Source organism: Mercenaria mercenaria, chromosome 18, assembly GCF_021730395.1.
Source record: "Mercenaria mercenaria strain notata chromosome 18, MADL_Memer_1, whole genome shotgun sequence".
Classification (NCBI taxonomy): domain Eukaryota; kingdom Metazoa; phylum Mollusca; class Bivalvia; order Venerida; family Veneridae; genus Mercenaria; species Mercenaria mercenaria.
The window spans coordinates 62,720,786-62,743,063 of record NC_069378.1 but is presented as its reverse complement, the minus strand read 5'-3'; the positions used below and the strand labels follow the sequence as shown (position 1 = coordinate 62,743,063).

The following is a 22,278-nucleotide window of genomic DNA, read 5'->3' as shown; positions in this document are numbered from 1 at the left end:
GATTACCTTAGTACTGCACACTGTTCTCTATGATGAGACAATGTGTCATGTACATGATCTATGTTTGTAGATCAAAGTCACTATTGAAATTTAAGTAAAAAATGTTTTTGCTCCTAAATGCTTTGAAGCATTTTAGTCCTAACAACCACAAGGGACAAACACTAACAAATTTTTCCACCGGTAGGGGACTTCTAAATTGCCACTGCAATACTCGGTCACTTGATTCATCTTGGGTACCTAGGTAGAGCCAGCGACCTTCCGTAAGCCAGCTGTTTACTCTCATGAAAAATGCAATGTCCCGAGTGATGATCAAACCCACATTGACAATGGGCAAGTGATTCGAAGTCAGCGACCTTAAAGTACCGCTCTGCCATGTAGGTCCCATACAAGACTGACATAGCTCACTAGACGCCACTGTGTCACAAACTGACATACGGGCCTCATTGTATCTGTAGTTTAAATGCAGGTATTACATCATCTTTTTGTAAATTTTTGAGTTATTGGGGTAAATGTCTGATTTTACGCATTAAATGCCTCTAATGTTTTTCTGTAATTCATAACTTAAATTTCCATGTAAATTTTATTAAATTCGGTTCAGTAATAAGAAAGTTGGTATTTTATAAACTTCAGTAATTTATGTTTTTATCCCCAAAACCACTATAACGGGCCTTAAATTGTCAATTTCAATCCGCGCCAAAGTAGTCAGATTTCCCGGCTATATCGTGACTCCAGTGAAAATAAAAATAGTCAGAGTTCACGCATAAGCCGTGAGTCCCATGAAATTTAGTATTTGGCGGGACATTACCATACAAATAGACTTGGCTAGATATGCCTAGGGCACACCACATTTCGACATTAGACGAATCTATGTCAAATTGATTTTTCTTGGTAGAAATTTATGCTCGATCGAGGTAAGAAGTTTATTTGTAGATTTTTGTATAATTTTTTAATTACGATTTTATTTAGTAAAGTTTTGGTCATTCTACAGAATTTTGTAACAGATTTACTTTTCGGCATGTGATTTTGGCAGTTTCAGTATGTCAGGATAATTTATTAAATTTTTCAGACTTTTGTAAATTATTTCGAAAGAGGAGTCTAAATTGTTTCGTTTATATAAGCTGTAAGATTTGTACTGAAATTTGTGTAACATGATAATTGCAATGTACTCTTTTTCAAAAAAATATGTCAGACATTTCGTAGTTAATTATGGAACGCCGATACTGCATTGCATTGTAATGTTAAATCTATGTGGCAAGTCTAGTACCATGTATGTAATATGTTATTGTAATTTGAAATTATTGTGTGCCAGTCTATAGCACATCTGTGTCCGTTTTGTTGAATGGAAATTGGTTTTATAGTCATGCTAGCTTTTGTATAACGTTACTTCGCATTGAATTGTGTTAATTTGTAGTTGTAAATAATAGCTGCAGTTTATCATTTCCGTATCCATAATTTTTCATCATAAACTTTTCATATCTTTTCCATACTTCAACTTTAGACTTTTAAGTAATTAATTTAGTAATAATGGAAGTAATAAGTGACGTATTTTAATCACGTGACGTATGAACTTAGTAGCACATATATTTTGTATAAGTAGCACGTATTATTTATGGGAGCCTACGGAGGTATGGTGTACCCAAAGGAGCAGTTTTATGCCCTGACATATTTGTTTTGCTATGGTGCTTACCATATGTTATATATTTTAGCTTCTTCCGCCAGACGACTTTTACCTGGTGATGATGTCACAACCAGGAAGTACAATACCCGAGGTTCACTTGTCTTCACTCGCCTGGATGTGATTTTCCCAGCGCAGAGCTTTCGTCTCATGGTTGTGCCGTAAACCGCAATGACGATGATTTTTGTTATCTTCTGAAGTCAGCTCAGGGATGCAATCACCTACCATCATAGGGAGCCAAATCGGAGTCAACGTATTCACGGTTTAAAGGGACTTTACTTGAAGATATGTTGTATTTTTGTGCTACTTAAAGTTCGAAATTAACGGAAACAACTATGCCACGTCACGTTAAAACGGAACTGTCAGTGTAAGAACTTTATATCTAGAGATACTGAGCTCAGATTTTGTTTCTTTCTTTCTTATAATCAGATTTTTTTTTCATTTATCATTTACCCATTGTTAATAATCATTTTATGTAAATAAATTTGTAAATATTGTAAAGGGTGTTGATTTGTTCTGATAGTTATTGTCCCCGGTACGTCCATCCTGTCACAAATGGTGTCAGAAGTGGGATTGGTCGACTGGACACGGTAGCTATTCGAACATTATTAACACTCATTAAACTGCAGCAATAATTTGTAAAGATTCTTCTTGTTTTGTTTAATTGTTGTTTCACATGTAATAGTTTTATTCATTTTTCAGAGTGACGTCTTACCTCAGACAAGACAAGACGGGTACATAGCTTCAGCTAACCAGCTTTAGTGGTCACAGACTGATAGACAGTTGCATACGACACTTGGATTCTGGGTTGAGTTCGTTCCTTTTATTTTTCCTTTGGGTTTATTTTGTGTCACTCTATGATTAAGCCACCATATATCTGTGCTGAGAGTGACCGCCCTTGACAAGGAGAGTTATCCTACTCACTCTTACTTGTGCGTCGCCCTACTTCTCCCAGTGATCCTATTAGACATTTGCAAATTAAGTTTACGTGGACTGTGAACACCTAAGACGATCGATTTTACAAGGGGACCGTCTCAACATGATAATTTTAATTTATGTGTAGTAGAAAAACATTCCTATAATGACGGTAAGGTCTGGCTTATTATGTCACCGCACAGGATAAGATTTGAATTTGTCTCTCCGTCCGTCTGTTCGCCAGAGAAATGTTTTGTTATGCATATCGCAAAAGGTTTTGATCTAGCGTCATAACACTTTCCTTAAATGTTCTTTAATACAGTAAACCTCACTTATAAGGAACTCGGATGTTATAAGGAACAGTTTTCAATTCCCCGATCTAATTCCTTTTTTATTCAATGTAAAAATCCTCGGTTATAGGGAACTCGGTTATAAGGAACACTCGGTTATAAGGAACACTTTTTTCCAGTCCCAAAGTACGAAAATCAATGGAAAACCCCTCGCTCGGTTATAGCGAACAGACGTAAAAAATGAAAATTATTGAAAACCTGAAATAAACAGGAGAATCGCTGATGAAGTCAGAGTAACGTCGGACCTTTCACGTGTTTTCATGTACATGCATAAACACTATTATTTCATTTCTATGATTTTTAGTTTGTTAATTCACGGATACGAAAAAAAAATGTAATATCATCATAAACATTTACTAAGTAGTAGGAGCTACATATACAGTAAACCTCACTTATAAGGAACTCGGATACAAGGACCACTCGGTTATAAGGAACAGTTTTCCATTCCCCGATCTAATTCCTTCTTTATTCAATGTAAAAATTATCGGTTATAGGGAACTCGGTTATAAGGAACACTCGGTTATAAGGAACACGTACATTTTCCAGTTCCAAAGTTAGAAATTCAATGGCAAACCCCTCGGTTATAGCGCACAGTAACGGTCACCAAACCTTGGGATATTGATATTGGTCATTATTGTCTCATACTATCCTAAATAAATGTGTTAATTACGTGTGATTAACAATGGCAAACAGTCCAGTTTACCAAATTTTCAATTGTAAACATTATAGCAGGTGCTAAAATGGACAAAAGGAAAACTATATAGGTATAATTTACACTTTAATCCATAGTGTTTAATTTTGCTATATTAATGACGGTTTCACCTTATGTAGATTTGTGTCCCTTGTACATGTACATGACAATGTGTGCAAAATAAAAATTTGAACATTTATTTTATATTAGTATTGATGCCTATCCTTGAGCAAGGTAAGGGGAGAAACTGCAGCACCAAACCTTGACTTTTAATATTGGTCGCTATTAGTCGTGGCGATGGAAATATCCTAAATAAATGTGCTAATTACGCGTGAATAACAATGGCAAACAGTCCAGTTTACCAAATTTCTAATTGTAAAAAATATAGCAGGTGCTAAAATGGACAATAGAAAAACTATAGTTATAATTTACACTTTAATGTTTGGCGCCGTTGTCCAGTGTGTGCAAAATAAAAAAAAATGAACATTTATTCTATATTAGTATTGATGCCTCTTCACATAACATGCAGTCGAGGAAGGTAAGGGGAGTAACTGCAACATTTCTTATAGTCATAATGTAGCGCTCTTAAAAAAAGAAGACAGAAATAACCGGCAAAAAATAAACAAAATTACAGTCATTCTTACAGACGTACATATTGGCTTAGTTATAGTTTAACACCGTGTTTCAACACTATTTCAGTCATACACATGCAGGCAGTCTACCTTACCGTCTCTTCAGGAAAGGACAGGTACTAGATTCGCAACTTTCTCATATAAAGATTCATCGTCGTCCCAGAGTGTGAACACATAACCCTCTTAAAACGTCAGTCAAATAGTGTTCGCTATACAAATTGTGTTCTTTATACATACCTCTGTTACAAGGAACTAGTTCGCTATACGGATATAAGAAACCTCGGTTATAAGGAACAATTTTTGGAGGTCCCAAGCTGTTCCTTATAAGCGAGGTTTACTGTATGGTAAGTTGCGCATCCGCGACAAAGTTGAAAAGTTGAGCTAATCTGATCGCGATGTATCCGTATTCCATCGTCGTCGTCGTCCGAAATGAAACATTCTAAACTGGGTCAGCTGGGATTAAAATGTAGGTCAGCAGATAAAACATTGTGAAAACTGTAGAAAACGTAATATCTTGCGTCTCCATTGCTTTGTTGTTTTTATACGCCCGTAGGAACGTATTTTGGGATACCCTAGGTGCTCATCTGGCCGTCTGTCTATCTGTATGTCCGTCTGTCCGTTAGCAATTTAGTGTCGACTCCACTCTGTAACTCGTGAACAGAGCGCATGTTTTGGATGGCTGGCTACAAGGTCAATGTCACACTTAGGGATCAAAGCTCATATAACTTTGTTTCGAGTGCGATCTGTAACTCTTGAACTGCTTGAAGGATTTTAAAAAAACTTGGCACAAATGTTCACCACATTGAGACGACGTGCACAGCATATGGCTTGCTTCAAGGTAAAGGTCACACTTAGTGGTTAAATGTCACGTGACTTTTTTGTGTTTATGTTGCTTTGCATTGCGGTGCTCTTGTTTTTATTTGGCAGATTCCTTTTTTGTTCACTTACAATAGTTTTTATTGAATAACTTCCCTTTTTTGTTACTATAAATAGGTTATTTTGTAACTTTTTTTATTATTGGCCTTAGGTAAAACCGAGACCACTTTTCTTTAGTACAACATGGAGGGTACCTGCAAAGTTAAGGTGTATTTTGACATATCTGTACCTGGTAGTGATTTAAGTAGACAGCATTTTTCGGAGAATTTCTTCCCTTTGTTATCGTTTTCCCAAGGGCTTCAACAGTAAAGTTTATTAAATTTTGCTCCCATCCTCTGATATTTAACTTTATCAAAAACTTTAGTTTAAAAGGGACATAATTCTGTCAAAATTCAAATCAGAGTTATGGCGATTGTTTTTCCTGGTGTAGACTTCGATAGTAAATAACTATATTAAGTTTAATTTCAAGTCAATAGCTTTGATAGTAACAGAGATTTGACTTGATCAAAAACATTAACCAACAATTCTAATTTAAAAGAAGATATTATTCTGTCAAAATTCAAATCAGAGTTATGGGAACTGTTTCTCCCGGTGTAGACTTTGATAGTAAATAAGTACTTTAAGTTTCAAATCAATAGCTTTGATAGTAGCAGAGATATCTAACTTTATCAAAAACTTTAACAAAACATTCTATGTTAAAGGGGCATAATTCTGTCAAAATTCATATCAGAGTTTTAGGGATTGTTTCTCCTGGTATAGACGTTGATAGTAAATAAGTATTTTAAGTTTCAAGTCAATAGCTTTAATAGTTACTGAGATATTTGACTTTATCAAAAACTTTATTTAACGCCGACGCCGGAGCGAGTGCAATAACTCTACTTTTTCTTCGAAAAGTCGAGCTAAAAACAGGCACATCCAAATTTATATCACCTACCGCATAGTGATGATATAATATAATCGAACCCCTATTGTCGTTATAAACTATTATTCCTACATAATATAATCAAATTGTGTTGAGACGGTCCCCTTGAAAAATCGATCGTCTTAGGTGTCCACAATTCACGTAGACTTAATTCGCAAATGTCTATTATGTATTAGTGTACTGTATACATACAGTATTTTTTTTAATTTGTGTGTGTTAGCAAGCTTGTTTACTTGCCTATACTTTTAACCTACTCTTAAGTTTTAGTGCTACACAGTTGTGTTATACCTATACTTTATCTCAGGGTAAAGCACTTTGGTTTATTTTTGTTTTATTTGTTACACTAAAGTGTTAACACTAGTTACAGTTGATTATTATTTGATAAGGCTAGCCTACTGTCACTGTACATTATTGATTGTTGCCTATGCAACCTGGATTGAAACAAAGTACTGTTGCGCAACTTAGTGTATTATTATTTTAGTGAGGACGTTTTGTATAGTAAATACATAGAGTATAGTACTTTGTTTTGGCTTCAGTGGTAACTGTATAGCCTTAGTTTAAACTAGTGTAGTCTAGTATTCCCTCACGATTGTTTATCTAGTGTCTCAGGTTGTTACAGTAGTAGCTATTGTACTGTAGTGTTGTATGTACAATGTTAATGTTAATTTAATGTAATCATTTAAACATGACTAGTGTAGTAGAGTTAACGAAGGTAGGACAGGAGTTAGGTTATGAAGGAGAGGAGTTACGTAACTTTGTTAAGGAAGAGCAGGCTAGGGAACGTGAGGAAAGACATAGTAGATTAGAGGCAGAGAAAGATAGATTAGAAGCAGAGAAATGACGAGTAGAAGCAGAGAAAGATAGGTTAGAATTAGAAGCTAGGTTGCAGAAAGAAAAGATAGAATATGAACGACAAAGTAGTTTAGAGGCAGAGAAGGAAAGATTAGAGTTAGAAGCTAGGTTACAGAAGGAAAAGATAGAATATGAACGACAAAGTAGCTTAGAAGCTGAGAAGGAAAAGTTAGAGTTAGAATCTAGGTTGCAGAAGGAAAAGATGGAATTTGAACTTAAGTTAGGGGTACAGTTAGAAAAGGATAAGTTAGAAATGGAAAAGCAGAAGTTAACGTTAGCTAGGGAGTTTGAAAAACAGAAGGAGGAAGCCGAAAGTAGGAAATTAGAAACAGAGCATAAGATTAAGAGAGACTTAGAAACGATGAATAAGAAAAAGGTAAAGGTTAAGATGTCTCCCTCTGATGAGAAAATTGATTCCATGGATGCGTACTTGAATGTGTACGAAACGTACGCTGTTGCGCAGGATTGAGATATAGAGAATCTGTCATTGGTCTTCGGTTAAGATCAGAAAATCCCAACCCGAGGGCGCACCGCTCAAGTCTTAAACGAGGCTGTGGCGTTAGAAGACCGGAAGGACTATGATAAACTGAAAGCCGCTTTGCTACGTCAGTTCGAACTCACTGACGATGGCTATAAGAAAAAGTTTAGAACTGAAAGGCCTCGTGACAATGAGACCTTTGTGATGTTTTTAGCCAGAATAAGTAGATATTTAGATGGTTGGCTTAGACTGAGTAAGGTAGAGAAAACTTACGAAGGCTTGTTAGATTTTATGCTTTGGGACCAGTTCTTAGATGTATGTAACAGAGAACTGTATCAGAATTTGAGTAGTAAGAGGTTAGTTAAAGCTAGGGATGTAGCAGAAGATGCAGATTTGTTTGCAAAGACTCGTGGAGGTCCCAAGTATGTCGTGAATCGAACCAATAAGGACCGAAGCCATAAACCATATGAAATACCTCAGAGACAGTATCCTAGTAGTCGTAATGTAGGTACTAGTAATAGAGGCAGTAGTAATGGTGCAAATAGAGGTAGAGGTTATCAACCCTTTGGTGTACTGAAGTGTACTAATTGTGGTCGTATAGGGCATAGCTCATATTACTGTAGGAGCGGAAAGTACGGTAATAGTGCTAATGCAGCAGCAGAGGTAGAGGTAGAGCAGGAACAGGAAAGTAGTAAAGGGGAGAATAGAAATAGTAAGGAAAATAGAAATAGAGGTAGAGGCCGTGACCGATCTAGGAGAAGAGGTAGAGGAAGAAATAGAGATAGAGATAGGAGTAAGTCAAATAGGTCAGAGAGTGGAAATAGTATTATAGCACTCAGTGATGTTGAGGAGTTAGGTATGCTTAGTGTAAGTACATGTCCTACAAAACCCGGTACTTGTTATTGTAGGGATGTAATCGCTATGCGAGATACAGGTTGTACATGTGTGATAGTGAAACGGGACTTAGTAGAAGCAAGTCAGTTTGTAGAGAAAACCCGTAGATGTAAGTACATAGATGGGAGTGAACATAGGCTAGATGTAGCTAGAATAAATATTGATTGTCCGTATTTGTCACAAACTGACATACGGGCCTTATTGTATCTGTAGCGTAAATGCAGGTATTGCATCATCTTTTTGTAAATTTTGAGTTATTGAGGTAAATGTCAGATTTCACGCATAAAATACCTCTCATGTTTTTCTGTATTTCATAACTTAAATTTCCATGTAAATTTTATTAAATTCGGTTCAGTAATAAGAAAGTTGATATTTTATAAACTTCAGTAATTCATGTTTTTATCCCCAAAACCACTATAACGGGCCTCAAATTGTCAATTTCAATCCGCGCCAAAGTAGTCAGATTTCCCGGCTATATCATGATTCCCGTGGAAAAGCAAATAGTCGGAGTCCACGGATTAGCCGTGAGTCCCATGAAATTTAGTATTTGGCGGGACATTACCCTACAAATAAACTGGACTAGATATGCCTAGTGCACACCACCTTTCGACATTAGACGAATCTATGTCAAACTGATATTTCTTGCTAGAAATTTATGCTCGATCGAGGTAAGAAATTTATTTGTTAGTTTTTTGTATGATTTTTGCATTACGATTTTTATTTGGTAAATTTTTGTTCATTCTACAGAATTTTGTAACACGTTTTCTTTTCGGCCTGTGATTTTGGCTAGTTTCGGTATGTCAGGATAATTTACTAAATTTTTCAGACTTTTGTAAATTATTTCGAAAGAGGAGTCTAAAATGTTTCGTTTTTATAAGCTGTAAGATTTGTACTGAAATTTGTATAACATGATAATTGCAACGTACTCTTTTTCAAAAAAATATGTAAAACATTTCTTTGTTATGGAACGCCATTACTGCATTGCATTGTAATGTATAAATCTATATGGCAAGTCTAGTACCATGTATGTAATATGTTATTGTAATTTCAAATTAATTGTGTGCCAGTCTATAGCACATCTAAACAGCGTCCGTTTTGTGTATGGCATTTGATGTTATATTGATGCCAACTATGGTATAACGTTTGATTTGCATTGAATTTTGTTAATTTGTAGTTGTAAATAATAGCTGCAGTTTATCATTTCCGTATCTATAATGTTTCATCATAAACTTTTCATATCTTTTTCATACTTCAATTTTAGACTTTTAAGTAATTCATTTTTGTAATAATGGAAGAAATAAGTGACGTATTTTAATCACGTGACGTCTGAACTTAGTAGCACATATATTTTGTATAAGTAGCACGTATTATTTATGGGAGCCTACGGAGGTACAGTGTACCCAAAGGAGCAGTTTTATGCCCTGACATTTGTTTTGCTATGGTGCTTACCATATGTTATATATTTTAGCTTCTTCCGCCAGACGATTTTACCTGGTGATGTCATAACCCGGAAGTACAATGCCCGAGGTTCACTTGTCTTCACTCGCCTGGATGTGATTTTCCCAGCTTAGAGCTTTCGTCCCATGGTTGTGCCGTAAACCGTAAAGACGCTGATTTTTGTTATCCTCTGAAGTCAGCTCAGGGATGCAATCACCTACCATCATAGGGAGCCAAAACGGAGTCAACGTATTCACGGTTTAAAGGGACTTTTCTTGAAGATATGTTATATTTTTTTGTGCTACTTAAAGTTCGAAATTATCTGAAACATCTGTGCCACGTCACGTTACCACGAAACTGTCAGTGATAGAACGTTGTATCTAGAGATAATGAACTCTATTTTTTTTTCTTTCTTATAATCAGTTTTTTTTACTTATCATTTAGTCATTGTTAATAATCATTTTATGTAAATAAATTTGTAAATATTGTAAAGGGTGTTGATTTGTTCTGATAGTTATTGTCGCCGGTACGTCCATCCTTGTCACAGTATTTCAAGGGTAAAGTAGAGGCGTTGGTTGTAGATAATCCTACCAATGATGTTATAATTGGTAATGTAGAGGGAGCTGTAGAACCTCAGTTTAGTAGCTTAGCGTCAGCAGTAGAAACTAGGGCGCAAGCCAAAGTTAAGAAGCAAGTAAAGCTTAAAGTTCCGTCTCAGATTTTAGATATATCTAGAGAGGAATTCTTAGAAAAGCAACAGAAAGATAGCACTTTAGATTTGTGTAGAAGGAAGGCTGAGGAAGGTACGATTAAGCAGTGTAGAGGTAAGGGTTCAGTTAGGTTTGAGATTAGGAATAAGTTGTTATATAGAGAGTATACCGCCCAGAATTTAGACAAAAGTAGACAGTTGATTGTACCTAAATGTCTTAGAGAAACTGTGCTGAAAGTTGCACATGATTCGTTACTGTCGGGTCATTTAGGAGTAAGGAAAACTAGTGATAGGGTATTAGGTGAATTTTACTGGCCAGGAGTAATGGCAGAGGTAAGGAGGTACTGTCAGTCATGTAGTATATGTCAACGTACTATAGCTAAGGGTAGAGTAAGCAAAGTTCCGTTAGGAAAAATGCCTTTGATTGATACTCCATTTAAGAGAGTTGCTGTCGACATTGTTGGTCCGATCGAACCTATGACTGATAGGAAAAACAGATATATTTTGACTATGGTAGATTATGCTACTAGATATCCGGAAGCCATAGCACTACCTAGTATTGAAACTGAGAGGGTAGCAGAGGCATTAGTAGATATGTATAGTAGATTAGGAGTTCCAGAGGAAATGCTCACAGACTGTGGATCGCAGTTTACGTCAGACCTTATGGCAGAAGTTAGTAGATTATTGTCATTAAGGCAGTTAACTACTACAACGTATCACCCTATGTGTAACGGCTTAGTAGAGAAGTTTAACGGTAGTTCGAAGCAAATGTTGAAGCGTATGTGTAGTGAGAGACCTAGAGATTGGGATAGGTATTTGAATGCTATGTTGTTTGCTTACCGTGAAGTTCCGCAAGAAAGTTTGGGATTTTCTCCCTTTGAGTTACTTTACGGCAGAACAATCCGTGGACCGATAACTGTGCTAAGAGAGTTATGGGCTGGTAAGACGGAGAATGATGAGGTTAAAACCACTTTAAATATACCAGTATGTTATGGATTTGCAAGAAAAGTTGGATGATACGTGCAAGATAGCTCAGCAATAGTTAGCGAAAAGTAGTGCTAGATACAAGAAGTATTACAATAGGAAGGCTAAAGATAGGAAGTTTAAGGCAGGTAGTAAGGTACTTGTATTGTTACCTAAGAAACATAATAAGTTGTTGTTACATTGGAAGGGTCCTTACGTAGTAGTAGAGGTGGTAAATAGATTAGATTACAGGATAGATGTAGACGGAAAGTTGAAAACTTTTAACGCAAACATGCTGAAACAGTACTGTGAAAGGAAGGATGATAGTAAGTCTATACCAGATAAGGGTATATTAAGTAATGTTGGAGCAGCTATTGTAGAGGAGGATCAGAGAGATTATGACAGATTAGATCCGAATGAAAGTAGTGATGAGTTTTCGAGTAGAGTAGAAAAGGATATAGTTTTATGTCCAATAAAGCAGGGTACAGAAACGTACAAAGATGTAGAGGTAAATCCAGAGTTACCAGTAGAATGTAAGCAGGAAGTAGTAGATTTGTTAGAAAATTTCTCAGATGTACTTACAGATATTCCTGGGAATACTAACTTAGTTGAACATGATATTCAGTTGTCAACTACAGATCCGATAAGAGTAAAGGGTTATCCTATTCCTTTTCATTCGCAGCCAGTAGTGAAAGAGGATAGTAGTAGATAGAAGTAGATAAGATGTTGGAGTTGGGAGTAATCGAACCATCAAATGCTCCATTTTCCTCCCTCATAAGGAAAAAAGATAACAGTATCAGGTTCTGTATAGATTTTCGCCACCAGGTCAACAAACTGACGGTTTTCGATGCTGACCCTATGCCAAACATGGAGGAGATGTTTTCAAAACAGATATTATTCTAAACTAGAGTTGAGCAAAGGTTACTGGCAGGTTCCTTTATCTGAAAAGGCAAAACCCATGACTGCTTTTGAAACCCCGAATGGTTTGTTTCAATTCTGTAAGATGCCTTTTGGATTAGTTAACGCACCTGCAACGTTTTGCAGACTGATGCGGAAGGTTTTGAAGGAACTTGGGCACTCAGATAGCTTCTTTGATGACATCCTGGTGTATACAATCACATGGCCAGAACATGTAATAGCTCTTACTGAGTTGTTGACCAGACTAAGAGAGGCTAAGTTAACAGCAAAACCGACTAAGTGTTTTATAGGTTTTCAGAAGTTAGAATGTTTAGGGCATATGATGGGAGATGTCCAGACCCTTGAACCAGTTCCAAATAAGGTACAGGCCATACAGAATGCCGAGAGACCGAAAACCAAGAAGGCAATACGTCCATCCTGTCACACACTGCTATGATAGCAAACATTCTAATGTCGCGTAAAAACATAGCATTTACAGGCATTATAATAAAAATGAAAAGTATCGAGTCGTATTATGATGTGATGCGTGTAGATTTCAGCATTGTTGCCATGTATATCATTAGGAGCTGAAATACCCTTAATTTCTTTTCTGAAAGTTTTTACAGATATCTGTTTACTGACTCTTTGACAAACTACTAAAGTTCCATTGTTTTCTGTATATATATAGGTGAAATATATTGAAGCAGTTTATTGGTGCTATTTTAGCAAAACAGCTTATAGGTTAGAAACAGTAAAACGGCTTATAGTTGCTACAATTGGCAAAAACAGCTTACAGATGCTAGAATTACTATAAGGACCACAATGAAATAAGAATTGTTAGAATTAGTCAATCTGCAATAATCTAAAGTAGTTATGTTTTGAAACAAATATTAAAACAGCTCAATTCAATCACATTCAAATGTACCGAAACAAGAACAGTTTCGTAATTTTTGAAGTGTGAACAACAACTGTAGGCCAAAATCCCCCCTCTCCTGTTCAAATTGACCATGGTAGACAACAACCCAAACCTTTTGGTTTGTTGATTAAACATTTAGAATTAAACGAAGATACAGAAATAGAATAATTGTAATTATAAAGCCTCCAAATACTATGAGACCAGCTTACGTACAAATCGGGATGCGGACACAGATACATGGATGAATCTAATAGCTCTACATATTCTTTGAATAGTCGAGCTAAATATTTGAAAATTGACTGTAGTAAGTAAAACTTTGTCTGCATTTAATACAAATGTGAACAATTGAGAGTACCAAATGAAATACATTATTTAATTGTTTATCAATAAAGAAAGAAAAACAAGCGGGATACAATTGCCCCATGTCGCTTACTTGAAATTGACTATTTGCACCAATTTAAACAAACATGTCGATTGAGATGTTTTTACAATGATGCTACAGAACCAAATTTAATGATGATCTTCCAGAAAATCTCATTTAAAGTATTTATATCTTTAGCTAAATGGTCCACATACATTCATTTGAAAAAAAAAATTGAAGACTTTGTAAGAATGCAACAGACCAATATTTACAATGTTCGATGAATATCAATCTGTGCGTCCATTTGCATAAAACGAAGAAAATGCTTTTGACTGATGTTATAAACCATCTTGATGAAGATCCTTCAAACAGGTCATGCAAAGAAGTTTTTACAGGCTTATACATATTTTTTAACTCTTACAGCCCGTAAAATGAGACAAGTGACCCCATCTGAACAAATTTAGGTAAAGAGCTTATAATGATTTTGCAGAACAAATATCATGAAAATCCATGAAGTGGTTCATTAGAGTTAATAAAGGTTTCTCTGTTATTAACTACAATGTAGTTGCTCACTACTAGAGTAAAAGCATCCCCTTTTAAACAAAACTGGGAGAAGACATTAAAATGGTGCTACAGATCAAGTTTAATGGAAATCTATCAAGTGGTTCGTGAGAAGTTGTTTAAAGTTTTTTCTCTCTTTGGCTTCTAATCCCCCAAAAGGTTGCCAAGTGTCCCAACCGAACATACTTGAGAGAGGGTATCTTATAACTGTCAATATTAAAGCGGCACTATGGTGTGTACATGGGGTGTACAATATACTGACTAAAGGCTAGGCTTAGGTTTAGCATAAGTTTAATAGTGTACAATCAATGAGTGCGTACATTCAATGCTGGATCACCTTATAACACTGCTTCACGCCATATTTGATGATAGTTCATAAAAAGAAGTTATTTAAAGATTTTTCTGTTTTTAGCTTAAGTGACACCTCTTTGAGTTAAGTGTCCCTATTTGAAAAAAAATCGGAGAGGAATTGATAATGATGCTACAACCATGTTAATGAAGATCTGTTAAGCTGTTCATGAGAAAAAGTCATATAAAGGTTTTCATTTGTAGCTCAAGCAAGGCTTAAAAGGGGCCAAGTGCCATCTATGGCCTAAATTTGGACAGAATTATACAGTGATGATAAGACCAAGTTTGATGAAGATTTATCAAGTGGCTTATAGGAAAACGTCTTTTACAGTTTTTTGTTGTTGTTAGAACTAGTTGTCCCTAAGTGTCCCAATCTGAAAAAAATAGGAAAGTACCTATAATGATGCTACAGACAAAATGCGATGAAAATCCATCAAGTGGTTCTTAAGAAGACTTTTCTTTAAAGATTTTTCTTCTTCTTTGTATAGCAAAAGCGGTCCTTAAGAGGGACCATATGAACAAGATTTGGAGAAGATCTTTCAACGATGGTACATACCAATTTTGATGAAGATCCATCAAGCAGCTCATGAAAAGAAGTTGTTCAAAACTTATTTTTCTTTTGTTAGCAGAAGCGTCCCTAAAATATAGTCCTTATTTGAGCAAAATTGGGAGAGAACCTTAGAGTCGTGATACAGGCCAGGTTCGGTGAAGATCCGTCTGGCGGTTCACGAGAGAAAGATGTTGTAAGTTGTTTTTTATTTTAGCTCTAGCGGCCCCTAAAAGGAGTGACCTCATTTGAATAAATTTGAGGCAAGACCTCGCCAGGATGCTACAGCACAATTTTAGTGTAATTTTATGCAAATAAAATGTGGATGATTGGCACCAGACAATCCACATACAATAATGTAAAAGTTAAAACAGACATTGACTTCCGAGAAATATAGGTCCTAACTGTTATGACCTTTAGTGACCTATAAATGATTGGAAATTGCACTACATGGACCATAACCTGGACATAAACTCACAATTGTGTAACCTTGTTTATGGAACCAAAAACACATTTACTTGATGTTAATTCGTATTGTGAAGTTGTACTTGTTACGAAACACTTGTTTGGTAAGTATAAGAAAAAGCTACTGATATGGAGGAAAAGATCGTATCTGCCACTCAAACCTATTAAGATTACTTATAGTATATGATTCAACATAGACACTTATTCAGATAGTATAATTTTAAAGGCCTATGAGATTAAAGGTGGAGAGGTTATAGACACACCACAGAGGCAGCAATTTGTATCAAGTAGAAGATGCTGCAAATCAGTGTGTTTTGTAAGGCAGTATTACCATACAAGTCATTAAAAGAGCTGACACTTGGTGATCCAGTAGTAAGACGCTAGATTTCTAAAGCATGGATTCTGAGTTTGAAGTATCAGCTCCAAAAATTACATACATGAGCACTACACCTGGGATTCATTGGATCGAGCTTCTTCTGTATCTTGCACCATCCTCCAACTGAAATTAGAAATAAAAAAAAGTTCCATGACATGCTATTAGTATATGCATTTTACCCTACTGAGCTATTCTGCTTAGTACATCATTGAAGAAATGTATATATTTACTTGTCACATAATATCAATAGAAGTAAAGTGAATTGGTGTTTTATCAATAAGTATCATCGCGTTTGCGATGAAGTCACGTTATGTATCGGCTATAAACAGCATTATTGTTCTACCGTGGGTAAATTTTATCTTATTTAATAATCTGACCTAATTTGAAAACAAAACTTGATTTTTGGAAATTCTATAGGTTTAACTTTAGTGAAACTCAAAACTGATAAAAGCTGTAACAAAGAACATTTGGATTAATAACGCAGCAAGTAGGTATACTGTATTTTGAAAAATAAAGAAAAACAAGTAATTTGTTAAGATTGTACAATTATACACTTTTTACTAATGATATATAAATGAAATAAAAATATTTATGGACTTCCTTGTTTTTCTAAGAATTCTTTCTAAAACAGCAAATATTATATAATGAGTAAAACTTGATATACACACAGGTTATGTAAACTGTGCTTAACATATTTACATGTTGAAGAAATAATATATCGTAACAAAAGAATGAATAGAGGATATTACATGAGTGACTTTTCATATTGAATTTATCAAACAAGTTGACTACTAGAACAAATATGAAAGGTCTTCAGTTTTGGTTTTTATAACCAACACTTTGACTGTCCGTATAAAATATATCTAAAGACACAATTCACTCAAGAAGAGGTCAACATTAAACAACTTACATATAGGAAATAAATGTTAGCTCTAAAATGTTCAAAATGATAAGAAATTGTATTGACTTTCCGGATATTTGATTTTCATGTATGCTAGATATATAAAATATGAAAAAATAAAAGAAACATTTCCACAAGGTACATATTAATTTAATGTGGGTAAAATCTGCTTTTGATCTCAGTTTTGATCCCAGACTAGTAAAATACAGCACAATCAATCTGCGAAATATTTTAAAGTCCCTTTGACAATTATTCCAGACTTTGTAGAAAAACAGTCAAGTGGCCTACAGAAATAGTTTTCCAAGTATGTCATCTGATATGGAGGTTAACAACGAATTTGTTGGAGAAACCGGACAGTCAGACCTAACACTGGTTGTTGAAGACCATAAAATACCCGTGTCGAAAGCCGTTCTGTGTATTGCTTCACCTGTGTTCCGTGCCATACTAGCTGGAAGGTGACTATCAGGAGAAGACAATGAGTGAAATACCATTGCCAGGGAAGATGTATGAGGACTTTGTAGAATTCCTCAGATGTATTTATCCTGACAAGTTAAAGAAAGTAACAGGTATGCCTAACATGTTCATTCAGAGAGTTGCAGGAATCTGTCTCCAAGTGTAAAATAATTTAATTAAGTTTTTGCATAAAATATCATGATTTTGTAAAAAACGGTTATTCTAAAATTTTGAAACAAAAATTAGCCCATTGAAACTGTACATTTCTAAAGTTGATAATTGACCATTCAAAAAGTTCATTTTCAAACTGAAAATTAGCCATTCCAAATGTTTAGTTTCTTACTGAAAGGAGGCCATACCAGAACGTTGTTTTTCGAACTGAAAGTAATCCATTTCAAATACATGTATTCATGTTCAAATTGAAAGTAAGCCATGATACCAAAATGTTCAGTGTGAGACTGATAGTAGACCATTGTAAATAGTCATTTTCAAACTGAAAGTAGATCATTCCTAATGTTCAATTTCGAAATGAAAGTAGGCAAAACCAAAATGTTTAGTTTTGAAACTGATAGTTCACTAAGTTGTCCATTACAAATGTTCATTTTCAGATTGAATATAGGCTATTTCAAATATTCATTTTCAAACTGACCAAAATGTAGTCTATTTCAAACTCAAAGTAGGTTATTCCTAATGCTCGTTTTCAAAGTGAGAGTAGGCCATTGGAAATGTTCAAGTTCAAACTGATAGTCGGTCATTTCAGACAGAAAGTAGGCCCTTCCTATTGTACATTTTCAAACTGAAAGCAAGCCATTCCATCTATTTTCAAACTGAAAATTGGACATTTAAGCTGTATAGTAGGCCACTTTATTAAATAGCTGTCACATTGAAACTGATAGAAAGTCATTCTGACTGTTGCATTTTAAACTGACAGTTGGCCATTTCAGTTGTTCGTAGGCTATTCCAAATCCCGACATTTAACAGAAAGAATTTGATTGACAACTATGATTTTAATGAAACATGATTAGTCCAACTTCCAAAATTCCTACCAGCTAATTCCTTTGGCTCATAAATATCAAGTGAAGAATATAGAAAAGCGATGTGAAAAAATTCTTATTCCAACAAGTTAGAAAGAAACACACAATAGATGTCACTGAGTTATACAGGCATATACAATTGTCAGAGACATTTGTTCCAGAGGATTTGAAGGAAGTATGCATTTACTTGGCCTCTGAACATAAACTGGCTCAATTTCTGACAGCTCATGAGAAATACAAAATATCAGATGCCAGTCAAAACAGGATAATCAAGCTGGCTCTGCGGAGAAGAGAACTAGATTCTGAAGTTGACAAACACCTTTATTTGAACACTGACAGTCAGGCTGATGGGACGTTTTCTGGTTTTTCTTTTGGAGGTGCGCCCGCTGTAACAGCACATCCTTCGTATAATTATTCCTATACTGATGACAAAGTGAAGTTTACTTTGACTGGATATATCAGAGAGAACAACAGTGAAGCTAAGGGCATATTAAGAGCCCTGCGACTTTCAAAAAGATACAATATCACTGAACGCAATATAAGATCCAAGCTAATACAGAAGTTAAGAGACATTAAGCAAGAGGCGGAGGCAGCAGAAGACTTTAGGGAGGAATATAGTTTACTACCAGAAGCTATAAAGCTGGCTGTACAAAATGATTGACAAAATGTGACATTAAACCAGAGGCGGACGCAGCAGAAGACTCTAGGGAGAAATTTAGTTTACAACCAGAAGCTATAAAGCTGGCTGTACAAAATGATTGACAAAATGTGTCATTAAACCAGAGGCGGACGCAGTAGAAGACTCTAGGGAGGACTTTAGTTTACTACCTGAAGCTATAAAACTGGCTGTACAAAATGGTTGACAAAACTTGATACAATTCTTGTACTAGAAATAAATTTATTTCTAAATGGAATATGGTTTCATTTGATCTTTTTATGCCCCCGAAGGGAGGCATATTAGTTTTCAACTGTCCGTCCGTTCGTTCGTTAGTTCGTTCGTCACAACGTTAACTTTTTGCATGAAGGCACTTTACTCGCGAACCACTGCACCCAGGACCTTCAAACTTCACGTGCTGATAGTACTTATTGAGTATACCATTCCTACTGACTTTGGAGTCACCAGGTCAAAGGTCAAGGTCACAGGGGCCAATGATAACTTTTTGCATGAAGGCCTTTGACTCGCGAACCACTGCACCCAGGACCTTCAAACTTCACATGCTGATAGTACTTATTGAGTACACTACCCCTACTGACCTTGGTGTTACCAGGTCAAAGGTCAAGGTCACAGGGGCCAACGTTAACTTTTTGCATGAAGGCTCTTTACTCGCGAACCACTGCACCCAGGACCTTCAAACTTCACATGCTGATAGTACTTATTGAGTACACCAATCCTACTGACTTTGGGGTCACCAGTTCAAAGGTCAAGGTCACAGGGGCCAACGTTAACTTTTTGCATGAAGGCACTTTACTCGCGAACCACTTCACCCAGGACCTTCAAACTTCACATGCTGATAGTACTTATTGAGTACACCACCCCTACTGACTTTGGGTCACCAGGTCAAATGTCAAGGTCACCAGGTCAAAGGTCAAGGTGCTGCGGGGGCATTTGTCACCATTAGTGACAGCTCTTGTTTATCCATTTAGTAAACATTTTTTTATCCCTAGTGACCTTAACCTAGATACTGCCAGCTTCGTTCTTATCCCTGCCATGGTCTTACTACCAACTATAGACAAAACTTCATATTAAAATATGAATCCAACCTTAAGTTATTGCGGTAAGATAAGTTTGACACATACTATCTTAAAGTCCATCCATCTGCTTAACAATATTCAGCAGTCTGAAAACTAGAATTACAGATTAATTTCTGGAATGTAAGCAAAATGTGACATGTCATAATCTTCTCAAGAAAATCCTTTTTGCATAATGATAGAAATTAGGTAAGAAATAATAAAACTGTTCGAGGGATATATTCTTACTTTCATGTATACATGCAGTTCATTCAAACTGTTTTTTTTTTTTTTTGTCTTTCTGATATGAAATTTCCTACTGACCTCCTATTTGCAAGTAAAGCAGGAACAACAACTGAATCATGTTAAAATGATAGACTGGTCAAGAAAATTGACCTAAATCTGTGACCTCCTAGTACGACCTTGACCTTTGTGTCTTGGGTCTTGCTCTTATATGTGACACACTATCCTACATTTTCAGGTCTTTTGGAATCATTTGTGTTCATTTAATGTATTTGCATAATAGTGTACTAATTAAGCCGGTGCAAGCAGGCATGTTAAGTGGTGCATATTTCGTCACCTATCATGAACAGATCCATGAAAACTGACGCTATCATTGTTTTGCTTTCCAAATGATCTAAGAGATCATGTGGCTATAGATGTATCGTATGTGACTAAAGGAACAACAGAGATGAGTATGGGTTAGCACAAAGTTTGTGGGAACGTTTGTCCGTCCGTCCGTTCACAATTTCGTGTCCGTACCATAACTCTGACATCCATGAAAATATTTTGATATTGCTGGGCACAAATGTTCCCCATGATGAGACGACGTGTTATGCGCAAAATTTGGACCCCTAGCTTAAATGTCAAGGTCACAATTGGAGGTCAGAGGTCGACAGGTTCTTTTCCTGTCCGGTTCATAACTCTGCATCTATGAAAGGATTTTAATATTATTTTGCACAATTGTACCTCATAATAAGCTGATGTGTCGTGCACAACTTTCAGACCCCTAGCTCAAAGGTTAAGGTCACAATTTGAGGTCAAAGGTCAATATGTTTTTTTTTCTGTCCGGTTCAGAACCCTGTCATCCATCAAGGGATTTTAATATTACTTGGCAAAAATATTCCCCATGATGAGACAACGTGTCATGCGCATCACCCAGAACCCTAGCTTAAAGGCCAAGGTCACTCTTACTTGGAGATCAAAGGTCAATGGGACATTTTTCCTGTCCGGTGTATACCTTTGTCATGCGGAACAGGATTTGAATATTACTTTGCACACGTGTTCACCGCTATAAGACGGAGTTGCATGCGCAAGAACTTGATCCCTAGGTCGAGGGTCAAGGTCACACATAGAGGCCAAATGTCAGACAAAAGAATGACTTTGTCTGGAACACTTCTTCTTCGTGCAAGGAGGGATTTAACGTTACTTGGCATAAATGTTCACTAACATGAGACAGATTGTTTTGCGTAGAGAACCAGGTCCCTAGGTCTAAGGTCAAGGTCACACTTGGAGGTCAGATGCCAAATCCAAGAATGACTTTGTCCGGAGCTTTCTTCTTTATGCATAGAGGGATTTGGATGTAACTTGAGGCACTCTTGTTAGCTCACCTGAGCACGAAGTGATCGCCCTGTGTCCATCGTCCGTCGTCAACAATTTGACTGTTAACACTCTAGAGGTCACAATTTTGGCCTAATCTTAATGAAGCTTGGTCACAATGTTACCCTCAATAAAATCTTGGACGAGTTTGATATTGGGTCATCTGGGGTTAAAAACTAGGTCAGCAGGTCAAATCAAAGGAAAAGCTTGTTAACACAGTAGAGGTCACAATTTTAGCTCAATCTTAATGAAACTTGGTCAGAATGTTACCCTCAATAAAATCTTGGACGAGTTTGATATTGGGTCATCTGGGGTTAAAAACTAGGTCACCAGGTCAAAAAAAAGAAAAGCTTGTTAACACTGTAGAGGCCACATTTATGACTGTATCTTCATGAAACTTAGTCAGAATGGTAATCGTTATGGTCTATAGGTCAAGTTCGAATCTGGGTCATGTGGGGTCAAAAACTAGGTCACCAGGTCAAATCAAAGGGAAAGCTAATTAACACTTTAGAGGCCACATTTATGACCATATCTTAATGAAACTTGGTCAGAATGTTAATCTTGATGATCTTTAGGTCAAAAGGTCAGGTGAGCGATACAAGGCCTTCATGGCCCTCTTGATTTTAGCTTTTATTGTAACTTACTTTTTAAAGGCCGTAGGGAAAAACTGATACATGTACCAGTTTTCTGTGGCACAA

General features: G+C 36.1%; 1 long non-coding RNA gene across 1 annotated transcript; it reads left to right on the top strand.

The window, feature by feature from the left end:
- The first annotated feature begins 16,283 nt into the window (after positions 1–16,283).
- LOC123538362 (uncharacterized) lies at positions 16,284–17,332 on the top strand. The gene is made up of 2 exons (XR_008368411.1): positions 16,284–16,352; positions 17,025–17,332. It is a non-coding gene; the product is annotated as an uncharacterized LOC123538362 (long non-coding RNA).
- The last annotated feature ends 4,946 nt before the right edge of the window (positions 17,333–22,278 follow it).